Source organism: Aethalodelphis obliquidens, unplaced genomic scaffold (assembly GCF_003676395.1).
Source record: "Aethalodelphis obliquidens isolate GAN/ISIS:26980383/991018 unplaced genomic scaffold, ASM367639v1 scaffold5, whole genome shotgun sequence".
Taxonomy (NCBI): domain Eukaryota; kingdom Metazoa; phylum Chordata; class Mammalia; order Artiodactyla; family Delphinidae; genus Aethalodelphis; species Aethalodelphis obliquidens.
In genome coordinates, this window is record NW_020837949.1 from 21,510,756 (window position 1) to 21,532,366 (window position 21,611).

The 21,611-nt window shown below is 41.9% G+C and overlaps 1 long non-coding RNA gene across 1 annotated transcript in view; it reads left to right on the top strand.

Moving 5' to 3' along the window:
* LOC113618098 (uncharacterized) overlaps positions 1 to 21,611 on the top strand; it is a 96,466-nt gene that overhangs the window by 17,484 nt on the left and 57,371 nt on the right. The window contains exons 4-5 of the long non-coding RNA XR_003431885.1: positions 9,570 to 9,699; positions 13,305 to 13,740. This is a non-coding gene — a long non-coding RNA (uncharacterized LOC113618098). The remainder of the gene's footprint in view (positions 1 to 9,569; positions 9,700 to 13,304; positions 13,741 to 21,611) is intronic.

Consider the following 21,611-nt stretch of genomic DNA (forward strand, 5'->3'; position numbering starts at 1 on the left):
ACTCTGAACTGATGTTTCCAGTCTTACCGTTCCCTCATTTTACTCGGAAAAAGCAGCTGTTTCCCTGTGACGAATCCCTGGAGATCTTCCCCAGAGGTCCCCAGAGTTAGGGCCAGTTGCTCCCATGTGATTGAACCTAACACAGAATCTTCTCGCTCTATCCTGATCTCTAGTACAATACTGGAAGCCCCAAATCTTTCTTGAGAATTTGCAAAGTAGTACTGTTGCATATTAATTATCCTTTGTGTAACGGCTTAGACGTAATTGAGGATAGTAAAGATCCTCTGGTATCTGACCTCTGTATTCTGTAAGTTGTTTACCAGTTTAGAGCCTCTGGACTGTTCTAGATCAAAGAGCAGGCCCTGTGAGGCCATGCCCTAGAAACAGATGTGGAGAGTGCTGAAATGTCCTGAGCTCCGAGGATGCAAGCTCCCAGAACGCGCTTGTAATTTATTTCTGGTATTGGCCAGAACAAACATCATCAGCTTGTTCCACGTGCCCTTCTGTCCATATCCACTTGGAATGTGTTGAGTGCGGCTTGTCAGTAGTCTACTGAAAAATGATGGGCCTAAAAGGACACTATGACTGAGAATTTAGAGCACCGTCACACTGGTTCTGGGACCTGTCATATCAGTTGACTGCTACGTTGGATGAGAGAAAAATCAGCAAGTTTTATCTTTTCCTCTGGAGGAGATACCTTGTATGGATGGTCCCAAAGAAATGAGATGACCACGGTGCAATGCTGGTGGCGTTAAGTACACTCACGTAACCCAATGCTGGTTAACACATGGAACATTTCTTCACCTAGGTTTTCTCATGCCCCTTCCAATCAGCCTCCACCCCCACTGGCAAACACTTTCTGATTTATATCACTGTTTTTTCCTGTTCTTGAACTTCATCTAAATGGGATCACAGAGCATGCACTTTTTCGTGTCTGGCTTCCTTCACACAAAAGTTTCATGTTGTTGTGTGTACCCTAGTTCATTCTTCCTTTATTGCTGGGTAGTGTTCTGTTGTATGAATGGACCCAATTCTTTGATCCATTCTCCTAGTGATGGACATTTGGATTGTTTTCACCTTTTTGGCTGTTATGAACATTAAGCCACTATGAACAAGTCCTCTCTCTCTCTGTCTCATTCCTTTTTGGATTTAGGCTTAGTTGATGGCCCAGACAGTAGATCTGTGTTTACGTTTATAAGAAACTTCCAAACAATTTTCCAAATAATTATACCATTTTATACTCCAACCAGCAGTGGATGAGTGTTCCAGATGCTCCAATTCGTTCTTAACAATTGTTTATTGTCGGTTTTTCTAATTTTAGCCATTCTCCTGGATGGCAAGTGGTATCTCTTTGTGACTTTTCATGTGCATTTCCTTGATGACTAACATGTTCTTATTGGCCACTTGTATACCTTCATTCAATCTTTTACCCATTTTTATTTTTCTTGTGGCCATTTTAAAATTGGATGATGGGGACTTCCCTGGTGGCGCAGTGGTTAAGAATCCGCCTGCCAATGCAGGGGACACGGGTTCGAGCCCTGGTCCTGGAAGATCCCACATGCCACAGAGCAGCTAAGCCCGTGCACCACAACTACTGAGCCTGTGCTCTGGAGCCCACGTGCCACAACTACTGAAGCCCGCGCGCCTAGAGCCCTTGCTCCACAGCAAGAGAAGCCACCGCAGTGAGAAGCCCGTGCACTGCAATGAAGAGTAGCCCACGCGCAGCAACGAAGACCCAACACAGCCAATAAATAAATAAATAAATTTCTAAAAATTGGATGATGATGATGATGATGATTGCATGGCATGCAGGATCCTAGTTCCCCAACCAGGGAATCGAACTCGTGCCCCCTGCAGTGGGAGCTCAGAATCTTAACCACTGGACCCCCAGGGAAGTCCTTATTATTATTGATAGGAAGGAGGTTTTTTTTCCTATGTATACTCTGAATAAAATTATTTTGTCAGAAACTTGTAATGCAGATATAGTCTCCCAGTCTGTATCATTTTCTTAAAAATGTCTTTTGATGAGCAGAAGGTTTTAATTTTGAAGTAACTTAATTAATCAAATTTCCTCATATATTATCAGTACTTTTTGTTTCCTAAGTAATCTGCCTCTTCAAGATTGTAAAGATATCCTTCTGTGTTTTCCTTTAGAAGCCTTATAGTTTTAGCTTTTGTACTCTGGTCTATGATCCATCTCAGATTAATTTTTGTGTATTGGGTAAGGTAGAGGTTAAGTAAGGCTCATTCTTTTGCATATGTTTCTTCAGTTGTTCCAGCATGATTTGTTGACAAGACTTCCTCATTGAATTGCTTTGGCACCTGTATTGATAATTGGTTATCCATATATGTGTGAGTCTATTTCAAAGGAACCCTGAAGAATGTTTGTGCAGACCACATGTGGCATGCACTTAAGTCTATGAACTAACAGTTCACACTGGTCAACCTTAATATAAGCCTCAAGTGACTGGCAGTCTTGAACTTACATCTCATGGAACATTTGCGTCAAAGGTCACTAACAGAAACTTTGCAGGGGCCATTTCGGGGGCCATTTTTTGTTTGCTTTATAAAGCTAACCCAGCTGAGGCCTCTAGAAGTTCCAGCATTCCCACACTGAAGGTCAGGTTCTTATCTGCGCAGAAGTATACCATCAAATCTGTGCGATCCAACCTGAGCCTGCAGGCAGCTTCAAAGAGAACAAAATATTTGAACTTCAGTTTTCTTATTTGAAAACTTGGATATGCGTGGATTCAAAATGACTGATTTTGGAACTCATTATAATTAAGTGTGGGTCAGACAAAAAAATAACGACTCTTAAGAAAATTCTTCATTAACGTAAAGAAACTTGTGACGAAAAAATTGTTTTGCTGGTTTGTGCATATCGTACACAAAAAGTAGATCTGCTGACTTTAAATAAGTCTTGTCTACGAGTAGACTCTCTGCTTGGAAAGGTTTTCATGAACAGTTTTATCTAGCGTTTTTACTTGAATATGGTTAAAAACCATCTTCTTTTCAGAGAGTCCTTGATTTGAAAACCGAAGGATGAATAGAGTAGGAAACACACCGCACTATTCCATTAGAGGGGTAGAATCAATGTTGCTTATCTCTTTTTGACACCCTGAATTTTCGAGTGTTAGAATTCGTGTTTTCATGGTATGGCAGCACAGGAAAGTGGTTGAGCGCAGGACTCTGACGCTGGACGGCCTGGGTTGGAACACCAGCTCTGCGGGTCCCCATCGGCGAAGGAGTCAGCCCCTCTGTGCTTCTCCCTAAAACCGGCAGAATCAGAGCGCCTTCCTCAAGTTCAAGGAAGGCAGGAGGCTCAGAGCTGTGCCTGAGTCATAGTGAGCACCATGGGGACTGTTGGCCGGTAGTAACATTATATTACTTTTATAATAAAGGTGCACAAGAAAAGGAAATCTTTTTAAAAAGAAGAAACTAAAAAGCAAAAGTACATTACTTTCCTAGGGTCCAGATATCTCACTATTTGTAGCACACTCCCCAGTCGATTGAACTGGTCAGGTTTTACTGTTCATTTCAGTTCTCCCCCGCAAAGGATGCTGAATGAAAGGTTTTTCTTTTGAGCTTCTTGGGAGGTGTACGCCCTGGAAATACAAGAGGTGCTTCATACTAATTACTAGAATTCCTTTTGTTGCTACAAAGAGACTTTACAGGGAAAGATATTCTTTGAGTCCGCATCTTCCCCTCCTCCTGCTTGGCTCTGAGCTCAAGTAAAACACACAGTTGCTCACTTGAAATACCACCTCCCCTAGCCTGTGTTTGGACTTGTACCGCTGTGCTCAGCTCCTGGCCCCTGTTTTTGCTTTCTCTAGCAATTTCCTGGCCAGAGCAAGAACTAGAGCCGAGTCTGGGAGAAGCGACTGTGACAGGACTGTTTTCCCACCCGTGCTTCCCCGCACGACTCTGGAAGGAGGGGTGTGTCCGACCCTCCCTGTAATCCGTGTGCCCATTTAGCAGGGTTGGAGATGCCCGAAAGCAAAATCCAGCTCAGACCAAACACGAAGGTTGCTAATGCGCTGTTAATGGTGTTGAAATGTGACGTTTTGGTTACACATCCAGACCGAGTTTGACTGTAGACTGAAGCGTGAGCTTTCCACACATTGTCACAGGAAGGCCGTCATACGCCTTGGAAGCATCTGTCTTCGTTTTACTGTACGTGGTTAAGGCCTGAGGAAGACTGATGTTACTACAGTTGACTTACCCGACCCTACTGTACTGCAAGGTGGGCTTCTCACGAGGTCCACTCGGTGTCGTCGGGTTTTTGTTTATGTTCCCAGTGTTGATGGTAAATGCCGCAGAGGCGCAGAGCGGTGGCATGTGGCTGTCATGATGTGATGTCCGGAGGTCACTTTCTGCTGAGCGTGGCTGCTCCCTGCCGCCCCAGGCCCCTGTCATCTCTCGGCAGCCCTCTCCCTGGAGCTCGTTCTCACTCCTCGGTCTCTGTAGCTCTCCCAGCCTCCCGGGCATAGAGAAAACAGACACCAGAAGGTGAGCTCACTCAGGTTCTGGCCCCAGTCGACACTTCCTCTGCACCCGCCTTGCTTTCCCTGCCTCCTGCTCCACTGGAAGGGGAGCCCTTCCCCGTGTCCACACTCTGGACCTTATCCCCTCTCACCTCCTCAGAGACTTGCTCTCTCTGACCTTTACCTGCCAGCCACCACTGACTTTCTCTCACGAGGGAGTAGACCTACTCAAGGCTTACCAACTGAAAGCAAAACCACCGGCCTTCACATTGCCTTCCCTTGCGCGCGCTTCTCCGTTCACTTCCCCTGCCGGGGCCGAATTTCTTGGAGGAATTGTGTGAATTTGCCTCCTTCATTTCCTCACCCTGCCGCCTCCTCGGGCTCCTCCAGGTGGCTGCTGCGCCTGTGGCCAAGTTGCTATTGCTCTGGCCAAAGCTGATGGTTGTCTACCTATCCTTCTGTTGCCACATTCGCCAGATATATTTAGCATTGTATCTTCCGTGACCTGTTTGATGTCCTCTCCTCTCTGGCTTGCCCTGCCCCTCTCCCTTTTTCTCCTCCTTGCCCTCTGCAGGTTCTTTCTATCCACCTCTGAGCGCCAGGCTTTGTATTCAGATGCCAACTGGACATTCCCACTTGATACCTTGCTAGCGCCTCATAGCCACCAGATTCCAAACTGATCCCAGTTACCCAAGCTTGAAACCTGTGATTTACTGCGCCTTTTCTTTCCTCATCTTCCAAATCCACAAAGAAACAACATCTGGTCAAAATTGCACATCTCAGCCATTCTCAAATCCATTTACTCTGTCTCCAGTGTGTCCGTCTTGGTTACCATCACCTTTGACCTAAATTATTGCATTTTAGCATCCCTCTCCCTGCTTATTGATGTTCTTCCCCAATCCATTCTCCCGACTGCATTCAGAGTGATGCTTCTGAAAAGCAGCCTCATCGTGTCACTTCTCTTCTTAACTGTCACCCGATTCTGTGATATCCTGTACCCAACTTGATCGGGGCCCTATAGAGTATGTGTCCTCGTAAACAAATCATCAAACACTAGGATTCACAGGGGGACGCAGAGGAGATTTACTTCCCCCTCCACATAGCAGAGCCTAATGAAAATCCCGACTGGACATCACTCACCGCTGCCCTCCAAGGTTGCTGATCGTGGGCTTCATGTTCCTCCCACCCTCCCCCACTCACCTGGTCATGCCTCCCAGCCCCATCCGCTCCTACCTGTCGTATTCCTACTCCATTTACCACCCCCGTATTCAGAGAGCTCAGCTCTTTGCTGAATATTCTGATCCTCGAGTTTCATCCCTGTCTTATCTTAGTTTGGGTTCCCCTCAGGGCAGATTCTGAAAAGGATACAGTCTGGTCTGACCCCACTATGTACGAACTGGGTGACCTCTCTGTGCCTCAATTTTCTCATCTTTAAAATTCCACTTTATAAGATTTAATTTCCACTTTATAGTGAAAATTAATTTGTGCATGGAGAGTGCTTTTAAAAGTCTATCTGAAGTGAGAGAGTGGCATGGACATATATACACTACCAAACGTAAAATAGATAGCTAGTGGGAAGCAGCCGCATAGCACAGGGAGATCAGCTCGGTGCTTTGTGACCACCTAGAGGGGTGGGATAGGGAGGGTGGGAGGGAGGGAGACACAAGAGGGAAGAGATGTTGGAACATAAGTATATGTATAACTGATTCACTTTGTTATACAGCAGAAACTAACACACCATTGTAAAGCAATTATACTCCAATAAAGATGTTAAAAAAAAAAACCCAGAAACTCTATCTGACCCATAATAGTAGTCAATCAAGTTTGCAACAATGATAATAATGATTACTACTGTTATTAACAATGTCACTTCATACAGGTTTCCATTCTCAACCTATCTAGACCAGATGGGAGCCCCCTCTTAGGTGTACCAATAGCATCCTATGCCTCTTTTAAATCATAATTGCTAGCTTGGTGAAGGAAGGATGATGGCATCCTGTTCACCATTCAGCGCTTAGCCCAGTACCTGGTATTATAGTGTACGGTATGTACTGTGTGCTCAATAAATATTTGCTGAATGGAATTAATCAAATGACTTGTAAAAAGAGTATTCCAAATATTCTATACTTCTTACCTTTAATCAGCTGCCTTTAAAATACAAAGCATGCCTGTTAAAAAATACAACATGACAAAGAAAACATAACTGTGCTCGAGGGGTTTGTCTTTAAATCCAGCATCACCGAGTGAGCCCGGGCAGGCTCTCCGGGTGTCGGTGTCTCTGGAGCAGCTCTGCCTGAGAGCCTTTGTCCAGTTCCAGAATTCTTCAATCCTCTGATAGCAGGGCGCAGTAAGGATAGAGTACGTTTTTAGGACACTCAGGGTTTCCCTCATAGTTATGTTTTTTCCTGTTAGCTGGTGGGAAAATGTCATCTTGTTTCTTGGGCTTGCAGGTTCTTTCCTAGTCCTGGGGAATTTTTCAAGCTGGCTATAATGAGAGGGTCTCAGAGAACCACAGAGAGGTCTGATATGTTCTTTTCAAGTTAAACATAATGTCCCTTCTGATTTTCACTTCTGATCGTCTCTGTTTCTGAGCTGACTTCTGTAATTGTATTTAAAGATGTATCAGAAATAAGGTCTATTTTATTTTGACGCCTGCGCCCTTGACATCCTTTAAACTGTGTTTCCTGCCAAGTCAAAAGCCTTCTTCAGAACTACTAACTCTAATGACTTCTTTCTTTCTTTATTCTTTTCTCTCTTTCTTTTTTCCTTTAATGGTATGTGTACACACACACACACACACACACACACACACATGTATTATTACATTGTGGTAGAATACATACAATGTAAAATTTACGATCTTAACCATTTTTAAGTGTAATGGCATTAAGTGCATTCACATTATTGAACAGCCATCACCATCCTCTATCTCCAGAACCCTCTCATCTTGCAAAACTGAAACTACATTCCCATGAAACACCAACTCACCATTCTCCCTTCTCCTCAGCCCCTGGCAAGCATAGTTCTTTCTGTCTCTGTGAATTAGACTACTCCAGGAACCTCATATAAGTCGACTCAGACAGTATTTGTCTTTTTGGGACTGGCTTATTTCACTTAGCATGATATCCTCAAGGTTCAACCATGTTGTACCATGTATCAGAATTTCCTTCCTTTTTAAGGCTGAGTAACATTCTGTTGCTCGTATAGACCGCATTTTTGTTTATCCATTCATTGGATGTTTGGGTTGCTTCCACCTTCTGGCTATTGTGAATAATGCTGCTATGAACATAGGTATACAAATAATTCTTTGAGACCCTTCTTCTAATTATTTTGGATCTAATGATGTCTTGAATCTTCTTTCTTGATGCTTCTGTTGTTTTCACGAACTTTTGCCTTCCTCTTTTGGCCATTTACCACCCCTCGCCCATCAATCTTCTCTGCCATTTTGCTAATAACGAACGTCCTACTGTCAAGATTCTCATGCTTCAGTGTGGCCCTCACAGAGCTGCTGCTATGTGGAGAAAACAGTTTGGCAACTAAGAAATATTATTCGTTCCCACCTCCTGGACACCCACCAATTCCTGCTATTTTCTGAAGACATACCAGTGGTTCCTAAATTTTTTTAAAAAGACACCTTAGTGACAGGGCAGATTTTTGTGGCTATTGACCTTCTATATTTTGAAATTTAACTGTCAATAGTAGCATCTTCTTGATGTATCAGTCCTACAGTTGTGATATTGATATCTATCTATTTTTCCTCATGAAAACAATATATGACAATCATAGAAAAACTGTTACACACAATAGCACCGTCAAAAAGCAGCCACTGTTAGCATCTTGATGCATATTCTTCTGGTCTTTTTAATGTCAATTTTTATCTATTTAAGATCATATTGTCTTGTACTTCTTTTCTGCGCTTAAAGTGTAAGCATTCTCGTTAGGTCTTTGTAAATAGTTTAATTATTTTATATGACTGAGAGATATTTACAGGGTGTTCATTGGGTTAAATAACATTTTTCTAATTATAAAAATAATGTTTCTCATACGAAATGTCAGATATCTCAGTTTTGCAAAGAAGTAATGAAAATCTAAGTTCTCTGCCCACCCCCTCTCAAGCTTTTTAAATGTATCCTTTTCCAGTCTCTCTTTGAGATTAGCTTCTCTACACCCCCGCGCCCCCCACCATTTGTCTGTCCCTCTCTCCACTGATATCATATTTATGTACAATTTTATATCCAGCATGTTTACCTAACATTATATTTTGTGATTTCCAATGTCGTTAAGTATTCTCCAAAAACCATGATTTAAACATATGAATTTGCTGATTTATTTAGTCACATGCTTTCCTCCAATTTTTGATGTTTATGTTGTTTCCCGTTTTATGTTATTGTAAGTTATTGTATGTGTGTCCTTGTATAGTTATCTTCCTGTGTATCTGTGATTGTTTCTTCAGGAGATATTTATAGACATGTTAATCAGTCACAACAGTTTGAGGGTTTGTAAAAAGATATTGCTGATTTCCTGAAATGATCGTCTCACCTCACCTCACCTGCTTTGCTCTTTTTGTTGTGCATTTTTGTGAATCTGATTGATGAAAAAAATCTTGGTGTTTGCTAGTGAAATTCCATACTTTTTTGTGTTGACATTTTATATTTTGGGGTGAATTGTTTGTTAATATCTTTTACCTTTTATCTTTATAATAATATAAAATATATTATCCTCTTGCAAGTATTTTATTTTTTGTTTACCTTGCAGTTTTGTCTGCTGGTTTTGAAGCTACAGATTTTCATATTTTAATGTTGTCAGATTGAGTTGATTACCTTGCCTTTTGTTGCTTTTTCTCCATTGCTTTTGTAAAGCTAAGACTTTTTTTCCTATCTCAAATTCAGAAATATATTCTTCTAATTGTTTCTTTTTCTCCGCTCTTACATTTAACTCTTTAATCTCCACAAAATTAATTCTGATGAAGGTTATAAAGTGGGAGCTAATTTTATTTTTTCAAGAATATTATCTTGTTCCCATGTTTGTCCAAAATCCCAGTAAAATTGTGATGTGAACCAAAACAAGTGCTTTTTCTTATTTTAGTGCCTTGATTTTCCCACTGAGAAAAATGAGGAGGCTGCGATATACCTGGGGACAGGATCAGTAGCTTCACTTCTCACCTCAGAACTTGCCATGTCTCTTTCCGGCTCGGGAAGTATGATGCTCCGCACAGGTTGGTGGGGGACAGAGACGGCAGCGGTAATAAGGGATGGGGGCCCATGAGCTAGGGACTAAGTAGCCCAGAGTGAGCCTCTCGAAGTCTTGACCCCATTTCAGTTTCCCTGGACTAAGATAAGCTACCAGGGCTCCGCTCATTGGAGGCTTACTTGAACCTCAGGTTATAGCTATAAGGTGGCACGTGGTGAAAAAAAGAGTCCTAGCCTAGGAAAGTCAGAGAGCTTGGGTCCAGTTTCAGCTGTCAGTCAACTATCTGTATAACATAGGAAAGTCTCTTAATTTCTCTAATTTCCTGATTTATAGAATAAGTCTGAGATTTAGTCTCAATAAGTTATGGTCTAGGCAAGTGGCAGAGCTAGGTTGTGCTATGACTTTTTTGGGGAACATTTCTTGGTAACTAGTTCATCTTTCCTTATTAATCCAATCAGCCAGTATGATACCAAGTTTAGGAAGAATATCACAGTATCACGTAATACTCCACCTTGGGGCGTTTCTGCTTCTTACCATTCCGGACCGTTCCTAGTCTATTTCAAGCTTCCCTTCTGAGAGTCTTCTGTCTTCCCTAATAATTTCTTCTCCAGCTACCTCTTGTGTTTAAGAATTTAAAAAGATGAGCCTAGTAATCAGGAAACACTCAGAACTGATGTTTGTCACCGACCTTGCCCTGCCACTTGCCTGAGGTATGAATTTTTTTAAAAAGCTGAAATAAAGATATGAAAAGCATTTTGAAAAATGTGAAGCATTAGGTGATAAAAGTAATAGTTATGAGGTACAAATACCTGCTGTCAACCATGTTAATTGTTTTTATTGGTATTAATAAATTATTATTTATTAACAAATTAATAACAGAAATTGCGTTGAAAAACAAAACAGTCACAGGCCAAACCTTTTGAATTTCAAATATGTTTATGTTAACATACTCTGTTTTAGACAACCAGCACAGAGACTATGGTCAAGTAGTTTTTATATGATGAAGTCATGTATCAGTCAATCCATTACACTTTTTAAGGTGTCTTAATGTTTATCTCCCACTTTTTGGTTTCCAGAGTGAAATAACCTCAGATGAAAATTTCTATGGTGTTGATGTTTTCCTCTTGAGAATGTGTTTGCTGTAATAAAACACAGTAACCACTTGAAATCTATAAAACTTGTGTGAAGTCTGGATAAACCTAAACAGTTTTTTCTTTGTGCTCCAGGAGCACACAGCACTATATATTAAATAAAGCACAAATATCTATACATAGCTGCAACTATGTTTCGTTTCATTACAATTATGTCTTGCCTGATCTTCAAATAACATGGAAAATCATCTTTAAAATAAACCTTGAACGGTTATGATCTTCATAGAAACAGTTTCCTTATTAATTAAACTTTTGTTTTTCACAGTGCATTGCTTTGATCTCGTAATATTTTTTAAAACGTCCTGAGGGTTTATTTTCAAGGCTTCCGAATGAATTTTTATTTCTTAAAAGCCGTAATATATTCATGGCTCAGTGAATCCCAAAGACAGTATTTTTAAACTCCTGTTAAGTTTATTTTTCTTAGCATGCTAGTCTACTGCATAATTTTCTTTGCTCTATGGGTCACGTGATTCCTCCCGTCCATAACACACGCACTTAAAAATTTCACTTCCTGATTGAGCCATCAAGATTATGTAAAATGTAAATCAGTCTAAATACCTAAGAGCAGGAATTTTAAGGGAAAAATGCTGTTTTCTTTTTCTGTTTCATTATTGATGCCTAGAAAATCAGAGTGTGTGTTTACCTATTTGTATTTGGAAACTAGAGACTGTTAGGGTGGTTTTTTTGTTTTTGTTTTTGTTTTTTCTTTTGTCCCTTCCCTTTCAGATTGCATCAGAGTTTGCTTTCATTATAAAAATAAAGTACCAAGTAGATAGAACGTAGGAGTGGTGTAGTTGCAGGACTGAAATCAAAATGGTTCCGATTACTGAGAGAGCTGTTCATTTACTTATTCTTTTCATGATCTGAATGGAGAGTGCAGCATCTCTCAAAAGGTAACGATTTGATATTTCAGAGTTGTAAATGGCCATTTAACCTTTCTGCTGCCTGATATAAATGAAAGTAATTTCTGTCAGGCTGGATGACACTTGGTTTATCATGAATCTAAAAATCCCTCACATTTTCTCAAAGCAATTTTGAAGTTGTCATAGTAACAGCATGATATTTGGAGGGTCTTTTTAGTAGTTCTTTAGCTAGAGTTAATTAATTTTATTAACCCTGGACGTTTTTCTTTTTATTCTTCTCTGACAAACAGGGGCCATAATTGCTCAAGTATGTATTTGGTGTTTTTTATTTCTTGGTGACTATAGTTTGAGGGCTTGATGTTTTGCAAATTGTTTCAGGAAAGGAATGGGAATGTTAGCAGTTGATTTCAGATAGTTTAAACTTGGGTTTTTAAATACTTCTCTGTAAAATTGCACTATCATTGTAGGACCAGAATTTAGTTTTATTTAAAGAGATGGATTATGGGAGATGTTCACTCAAATTTTACTGTGACTTACACAATTAAATTGTGTTGCAACTATCCTCTTTTTTTTTTTTTTAGTTCTGCTAGATCCAGAGTAAGAATTGAAGAACACAGAAGGGAAATGTCAGACTTACAGGAGAAAATAATTTCTTTAAAAATGTAACAGTCAGATACAATACCAAAATCGTGTTCCACAAAAGAAAAAGAAATGGATAAATCTGACTTTATCAGAATTGAAAATGCAACAACAGTGCTCTTTGAAACTCTAAAATACGCTAAAATAAATTATCCTCTAGGAAAGTTTGTGGGAATTTTTTTATTGGAAGAAAGTAGGTCAGGATCTTCTGTTAGTAAAGCTCTGTGGCAGAAATTCTTGCCGATATGGCGATCGGTGAGGAAAGAAGCCCCTCTCCTGGGCAAGGAGAGGGTCAGAAGAAAGAATGGTCTGTACCAGGTCTGGATGCTGGGACTTGAAAAAGTATCAGATGTTGGATGCTTTTGTTTTCTTGTAAAAGTGATCAGAGAGATGTGACACTTACAAAAGGTATCATGTGAGTTCTGTGGGCTTAATGCTAATGCCAGTATCCCTAGTGTTGTGTGGAGTATTTGTTCAACCAGAGGTGGTTCAAGACAGTCAGGGTAGCAGCATGTGCAGCCAACAGCAGTAAAGGTGCTAATACATGTCCAGTGATGTCAGGAGTTACGAGACAGCAGTTTCAAAACACTGCAGTAAACAAGGTCATAGTGTCCCGTTTTGCTGGAAGAAGGTTTGTTTTTATGAGCTGGACAGTACATGGATGAAGTAATTTTTCAAAACAAACATCAAATTTATATGTTGGGTTTTTCTTCCTACTTTTTGGATTAAAAAAAAAAATTAACCAGATGAGATTTAGTAAGGGTTACATTTTTAAGCAGAATTATACTTTTTTCCTGTTTTGTTTTGTTTTTTTAATTGATTCTCTGTAGTTTCCACAGAGGAAATGAAAATACTTCTGATCTAGGATTCTTAAATGCAGTTTTAGAGAGCAAGGTATGACCCAGCACACGGCAAATGCCAATCACCATCACCAGTAAAACACTCCTTCTAATTTTGTACCTTTCGCACTTATTTAGACAGGCATCTACGTGCGAGAAAGTTAATGGCGCAGAATGCTGCTGACTGCGTGGTTCTCGTCTTAATACATTTTCCAACCTTGAACCTGAGAATGCCAGAGGCTCAAGTCTCTGAACGCTCGTCTGAGCCGTTATCTGCTGGTGGCCTGGTTCCTGACCTAACAAGTGGCTGTCCCAGGCGTGCGTGTGGTAATAGCAGCAGTGGTGCCACGTGGCGCCCAGAGGTCGCCTTGGTCTGCCCTGGAGATTCCTGGTCCTTGGTGAAGCTTCTGAGTTGAACTGTGAACTTGGGGCATCCTGAGAAGCGCAGGCATTTTGGAGTTCCACAGCAAACCTGGATGTTAAGTGTAAACACAGCTTATAAAGTGAAAGCAGGGGCCTTGAGGAAGGGAACCCTCATCTGGATCGGGACCTGCTTACTGTGCTGGAAAACAAAGTAAGTTTTGTTTGTTTTTAGTCGGTCTCTCCTACATGTTTTTCTTGCTAACATTATTAAACACTCAGTATCTGGCAAATGCCAAGGTTTTTTTTTTTTTTCCTTTTCATCGGGAAGTAGGAGATGAAGTTTGTTAAATAGCTGATTGCTTCTTTTATCTTTTCTGTCTCTCTTCCTGTATCTAGCTGCTGGCTGGCTTGTTAAGAGGTAAAAAGAGCCTGAAATTTATCATCAGTGAGAAAACAAAAAGTTCTCTTTTTTTCTCTTTTTAAATGGTTCAAGAACTTTGCCGTTAATTAAATGACGGTGGGTGACACAGACAAGGCTTTTTATGAGCTGCAGCCAGGAGCATATCTAGCAAAACAGCCCCAGTTCACTGCCCTTATTTCCATTGGGAAGCAGGAAGGGTGCGTGTACAAGACAGGTATGAGGACGGGGGGGGGGTGTCTGCACGTGGGAACTGCAGACAGTAGGTGGGAATGGCTGTTGGATAAAAGGCTGTAATTTTAAAGCCTGTCAGGAAATGGAAAGGACCTGAAGAATACAAGTTATTTAATGATGTTGGGAAAATAAATTAATATAAAAATGGAATAAAATGTATAAAGTCCTAACCGAATTTTTCCTTCATGTTAGAAAGTTTCGTGCCTTGTAGATTTATAGAAAATATGTTTAATAACTTTAAAAAATAATAATTAAGAGGCTTCATCTCCTACACAGAAGATTCTGTGACATCAGCCTGATTCTGACACTTGGCCCATCTTACATTTTTGTTTGTTTGTTTTTTATGCTGATCCTGTCTCCAGAGATGTTACATGGCTTGATAAATTTTTAATACAAAGTTCTGTGGTTTTGAAAATGCAAAACGAATAGAAATGCAGAGTGGTTTGTGATTTGTAATTAAAATTATCCTTATAAAATGGACTGCTTTTACCGGAGAATTTTCTTGACTTCTCTGAACTTAAACAGTGACACTTTGAAGGTAGAAGGGGGCAGCATGTCTGTACTGTAGCGTTGGAAAGCAGAAGTCAGGGGTCTTAGCTTCTGACTCTAGTGTGGAATACAGTGTGAATTTAAGTTCGGGCTTCTGTGCCGTGGGAGTTCCCATTTTATCTCAAAGTGGTGATGGTAGGACTTGAGGTGTCTGTATTTCATTTGACACACTCCAGGCTCCCTGTATGAATGTCTGTGAATTATTAATTCAGCAAACATCTTTAAGTACCTTCTTTCTGAAGGCACTCTCAGTGTTGTGCTCAGAGCTATAGTTTTTCATAATTAAATTTACAGAGATTTGGTTTATAAATCAAAGATTGAGAACAGTTTGGAACCCGGGTGAATGAGCAGAGCATTACCATCGAAACGGTTTGTTAAAGATGGTGCCAAGTGAGCAGGGCTGTCCCCTCTGAGCTGCCCCTCCTAATTAAAGGGGAAGGTGGCTGCCATCTGTCTTCTTTCATTCAAGGCAGTAGGGGGTCTGGGGTGGAAGGAAGCAACCCCCCCTCTTATTTTTCTCCCACTCTTTTTTATAGTCGGCTTTCTCCCTAGTCAGTGACCCAGAAGGTCATTGATGATCTGTCTATCTCAGAATGAATAGTAACATAAGCATGCAAGGCACTTGCAAAAAAAAAAAAAAAAAAAAAAAAGTTTATAACATGAATTTATCCATTTAGAATTCTGCTTGAATTCTGTCTGAGAGTATCGTAATCCCTTTGTTGGTGTCATTGCCCCTTTTGTTGCTGAGGGCACTACTGGCAGAAAAAGTGGGGGGTTCTACTTTTATTGATTTTGTTTTTTCATGAAAAATTGTTTACGCTCCACCGGGCATAATGTAGAAGATGGCAGCACGTAGCTGTCCAGTGAGGATGTACAGGAATATTATTCTTATCAAAACCAAGGACACCTGTTAATTATTATTATTTTATATATATATATATACCTGTATATATATATAATCTCAAGGGAGATTGTGGACAAAGAGGTTAACAGGTCTCCGAGATACTCAGTGGTCTACTGGTCTACTGCAGCTTTTTTGGTCCAGTCATTGAAATAACTTGCATTGATTATCCTTCAGTTAAGCAATAAGCCTTTTAAACCTTTTCTCATGAGAATAGGCTATTGGAGAGTTTAGTTGTAGTTTGGGGTCATGACTTTAACTGCCTTTGAAGCACAGAGTATTCTAACAAAATGATTGAGCCTTCTTGCCTCGGTTTCCACACCTTTAAATGGAAGAAGTATGTGCTGCTTTTAAAAATATTAAAGAGAATATGAAATAATACTTTCTGTCTTTGATAGAAAATTTATTATAACTGAAAAGTTCTAAACTCTTTGGTTATTTTTGTTTTCAGTTTTCATATACAAAACCTAGCAACGTGCCAGCAGTTATCTGAAAAGATTTGGTCCTTAACACACTCTGTTAAGCCTCCCCAAGCAGTAGATAATGGACTCCGCAGAATATGCTGATCTTTGGAACTCTCTGTGACGTGGAAATGTGTTTCTTAAACCCATAGCAGTATGTTTGGAAAGCCCAAATGTCAGAGTCATTGTCTGTAATTTTATTTAGAGTATTTTTTCAAATTTGTCATCAACCTATAATGAGGTTTCTTGGAAACTAAGATGTGCTTATGTTGTTGAACGTGGGGAAGAGCAGTCTGTAGATTCTGGAGACACTGACAACAGTTTGGATTGGATGATACCTGAAAAGTAGCTCATTTCCTAATCACTGAAGGGTACACGGTGCTGAGCGGGCGGGTCTTCTTGGCTTTTTCATGTAATTCGGACGTTGAACTAGATGCTTCCCTCACTATCTTTTTAAAGTTGTGATTTACACTAATTTGTTTTTACCCATCAGTATATATTTCAGGGCAACTAAATAAACTAATTAAATGAAGCACATGTATAAGGTGTGACTCTAAAGTAATGCAATTAATATTTTAACTCACAGAGCAAAAGACACATAGACGTGCAAATGGATGTTGCCTCCTTAAAGTACTGTGTTAGCTGGGAAGAATTTAAACTTCTCCTACAGCGATGCCATCTTTGCCAAGGACACATCCAAAACTTTTTTTCGCCATTGCCTTAAAAACCTCCCATCCTTTTTTATTATCCACAGTGATGGGAATTCTCTGGCCTTGGAGGGTAGGAAGGAGCCAGTAGTTAGGTCTGATGAAAAGGTTTATGATCCATTAACTGATTTGAGTCATTGATTCATGTAAACATTTACTGAGCCACCGACTACATTCCAGCAGTCAGCACTGCGGATTCAGAAACTGGCATGTCAGGGGCCTGCCTCCAGGAGGACAGTTGAGTGGGATAAATGACATATAAAGAGGTAACATCACAGATTGACAAGTACTATAACAGAGATACACGTGGTGCATGGTGTTGTTGCCAGAGCCCGGTGGGGTTGGAGGGGGGCAGTTAAAACTTGATGGAGGGCTTCCCTGGTGGTGCAGTGGTTGAGAGTTCGCCTGCCGATGCAGGGGACGCGGATTCGTGCCCCGGAGTGGCTGGGCCCGTGAGCCATGGCCGCTGAGCCTGCGCATCCGGAGCCTTTGCTCAGCAACGGGGGAGGCCACAACAGTGAGGGGCCCGCATACCGCAAAAAAAAAAAAAAAAAAACAACAAACAAACTTGATGGAAAAATGAGGATTGTTGTGTATGTGATTTATAAAGTGGCTTACATAATAGAATTTTGGAAGTGAAAGCCCTGAAAAACACCTTCTACTTTAAGGATAAGGAGATGGGAATTTTATTTCTGAAATTCTTTAATTCTCAGCTAGTTGAAAGCCTTATGAGAAAAGGTGTTCATTCTGTAATAGACATCTTTTTTTAAAAAAAAAAAAGAAGTTACGGCTATATAAAAGGTGAGGTCTGAAAAAGATTTTGGACATTGTTAGAATAACTCTGTGTTCTCCAAAGGAGACTATTTTTGAGGAATGATTCTTACTTACATGTTAAAATTGAGTACTTTTGACACATTAAATATACCAAAGCGTTACATGCCATACTGATTGCTGAGAGCAGCTGTCTAGCTTTCGGGAGACAGTGAACTTGAAGCTGGCCTGCATCCTAAGTATATGGTGGGAGAGAAAAGGCTTCCTCAGGTCTTCTTTTGTGTTTTATTCCGCGGGGACAGAATTTCTGTCCCACAGCCAATAGGCGATCTCCCTGTGGATAAGTTCATTTAACAGTTATTTGTGGAGTGCCGCTCTATGCCAGGCACTGTTCTAGGAGCTGAGCAGAAGCTTGACAATTGCAGCCCCCCAGGTGCTGGTACATCCTCAGCAGGACCCTGTGGGTGTGCACATTCAGCTGCTGTTTCCTGGGTGCCTTTCCTGAGCATGACAGTGTGGGCCCGGACGTCATGCTGCCTGTGGAGAGCTTGGAGCTAAGGTTCAGTGCACAGATAAACATAGAGAAGAGAGATAAAATGTATAAAAGAAAAGAGATAAATCAAACACACTACACATTTGTAGAAGAGATTTTTCTCAGGCTGGGCCATCAAGAAATGCATCATGGATCGAAGAGGCTTTGGCCGGACCAAGAAAGTTGGTGTTGGACTTGAGGACTGCGAGGGTCTGAGTCCAAGGACACATGAGCAGAGACATATAGAAAGGGATGGGACGAACTGGTGCGCAGAGTGGGCAGTGACTAATGTGTTGTTGCTGGGCAACAGTGTGTGTATAAGTGACTAACGGGAACAGAAGGCAGCAAAGGTCAGTTGAGGCCGGCCCAGGAGGGCTGTGAAGGCTTATGACTGAACGATTTAGACTGGATACTAAGTCACGGGAACAGTTGAAGAATTTCGGTCAGGTGAATGACAATAGGATCTTCTGGAATCTGTGTGTGGGGTGGCCTGGACAGTGAGAAAACCATAGCCAGGGAAGCCCAGCAGAGCTGCTGTGATAGTCCAGGAGGGAGGTGCAGGGGGCCTAAGTGAGGGGGCACGACTGGAATGGGCCTGGATGAGAGGGGTTGCCTGGCGGGGAGGAGGATAGAAGCGGAATTACTCCAGATTTTTTAAAAAAATATTCATTGTTTATTTATTTTGGCTGCACTAGGTCTTCGTTGTAGCATGCAGGTTCTTTAGTTGTGGCATGCATGTGGGATCTAGTTCCCTGACCAGGGAGGAAACCCAGGCCCCGTGCACTGGGAGTGCGGAGCCTTAACCACTGGACCACCAGGGAAGCCCCTACTCCAGATTTTTGAACTCAGGTGCCATTTGTTATTTCTATGTCATTTGCCAGGCATTTCACATACATCATCTCATTCAATCTTAGACTAATCCTATGAGGTTGGTATTTTTGCCCTTATTTCAGAGATGAGAAAACTAAGGCTCGGAGAAAGATTTGTCTAAAGCTGCCCAGCTAATAGGATATAGAGCAGCATATTCCAGGCATCCCTGATTTCCATACCTGTTCTCTTTCTACTGTACTAGGTTTTGAAGAGAGCAGATGTGAGAGAGAAGATGATCCCCATGCACTCTGTACATGTTCAGATTAGATACTGGTAAGACGTCCATCAGGCAACTGGAGTTGTGGAGCTGAATCTCAAGGACAAAGTTAAGAGGATCGGAGACAGGGATTTAAGAATCAGCTGCGTGCTCCTTTATTCAACACATACTTGTTGAGTGTCCTTATGGACGAGCACTGCATGGCGGTGGGAATACAGTGCTGAACGAGAGAGCCATAGTCTTACCCTACAGAACAGGCTGGCGAGGGAGACTCCATACTGTGGGGTGACTGTAATGTGGAGGGGGGGCAGTGCAGATTTGCTACAGGAACACCGACCCAGGGCACCTAACCAAGTCTGGGGACCAGGAAGTCTCTGAAGGAAGTTATAGTACTTAACATGACACTTGCATGATGAGTGCCAAGGTAAAAAGGAAGAAAAAGGCATATTCCGGGTAGGGGAACTAGAATCTACCAAGACCCCAGAGGCAAGAGAGAAGCATGATACATCTGAAGAACTGGAAATTATGTGGTGCTGAAACGGAGAAAACAGGAGGTAAGGCCAGGGGGGTGGGCAGCAGCTAGATCAAGAAATGCCCCAGAAGCTGTATTAGGGGATCTGATCATCTCGTTAAGGACATGGGAAGTATTCATGGGTTTTAAGCACTGGGGTGATGTGATTAGACTCATGTTTTAGAAGGACCATTCTGTCTGCTGGAGAATAGATTTTAGGGAAGCAAGTACCAGAAGCAGGAAAACTGGTCACGAGTTCATTGGAGAGAGGATTCTAGGTGAGAGGTGAGGGTGATCCGTATAGAGAGACTCTGGTTGATGTTTAAGAATGGTAGACATATGGAGTTTGCGGGGTTGTTGGATATGGGGGATGAGGGAGAGAGAAGGATAAAAGTTAACATGTAAGTTTCTTAACTGGGCAGCTGGGTTGTTGCTGGTACTTTCCTAGGGGACACGGTGGAAGGATCAGATGTGGGGTTTAGGATTATTAGGTTTGGTTATCCTACGTAACCAACTGGTATCCTAAATAATTAGTAAAGGGAGCTGAAGAAGAGGGGATCGTGGTCAGAGAGAGGGACATCAGCATGTACTAGTTCAGAAGTGAAGCAGTTCAAGTGATAGTAATAGAGCAAGGTCGTTGGACTGGATAGGTCCAGAGGAGCGGAGAGCTGGCCGTGGGATATGAGGAGGTTAAGGAGCTAACAGACCCGTGCTGGACGGGTGTTCGTGTGCAGGTTAAAGTCGCACAGGTTGCTGGCAGGACTTGGAGGGGAGAGGGTCAGCGTGTAGGTCGGTCACTACCTGCTGCGTAGGTATGGAGGTTGGGCACTGAGGTGTGTGAGTTGAAAACGTGATTTCCACGGACTGTGTGCACAGCGTCAGAGCGAGGAGAGGAGCTCGAGGAGAGAGTGAACGGGCCCTAGGACTCACCTCTGGGGTGGGGGGTGGGGGTAAGGGGTGGGAGGAGACCGCGGAGGAGCTTCCAAAGGGGAAAACGGGGAACTTCAGAGCCTTAGAAGGCCAGTGGACATTGGTGCTGCGGAGAGGAACTGTTGGGGTAAGGACGGGGGTACTGTGAGAGGCCTTCGGATTGCTGAGCCCAGAGTCATGAGTGCCTTTAAGGGAGATGCTCATGGAGTGGTGGGGGCGGGGCATGCAAGCTGTGGAGGAGTGAGTGGGAATCAGTGGGTACCGGCAGCAAGCATCACCTACACTTGCGACAAATTTTAGGTTGAAAGAAAAGACAGAATCTTCTGGTAGCTGGAGGGATAGAATCTATTGTAGCATCTAATAGTCCTGTTGTTTTATATCTTTTGACAATCTTCTAGTATTCTCTGCTGTGTGTCTTTGGTCAAATTATTTACCCTTTCCCTGCTTCATTTGTAGAATGAGTACCTACCTCGTGGGGTTGTTGTGAGGATTAAATGAGTTGCAAAGTAGTGCCTTGCACATAGTAAGTGCCCTATAAATGGTGGTTAATAAAAGCAAAGTCGGAAGCATGTATATCAACCGTCACATTTGGGGCACTTTTCCCTGAATGTTCACAATAATTCTGTAGTGTAAGTGGCAGTGACCTCATTCTACAGACAAAACAGAGGCCTGGAGAGTTTTAAGGAACTTATTCTAGGTCATGCTGCTAATGAGTGGTGGAAGAGAGAGACGGGGCTCCTTTGACCTGACGGAAAGTCGATTGTCCTTCCACAGGCTCATGCTTGTGTGTGTCCTCGGGCTGTTGCAGAAAGAAAGCTGGACTTGGAGCCTTCCTCGGCCAGAAGCTGGGGAGCAGTTTTACATGGGGTGTGCACTGTGTATTCTGCATGTCCCCCACCCTGTTCGTTTCACCCATTTGTCTTATCTGTCTGGCCCGTATAGGTACTGAGTTTGCAGCCCTTGTTCTAAAAGCTTGTCCTT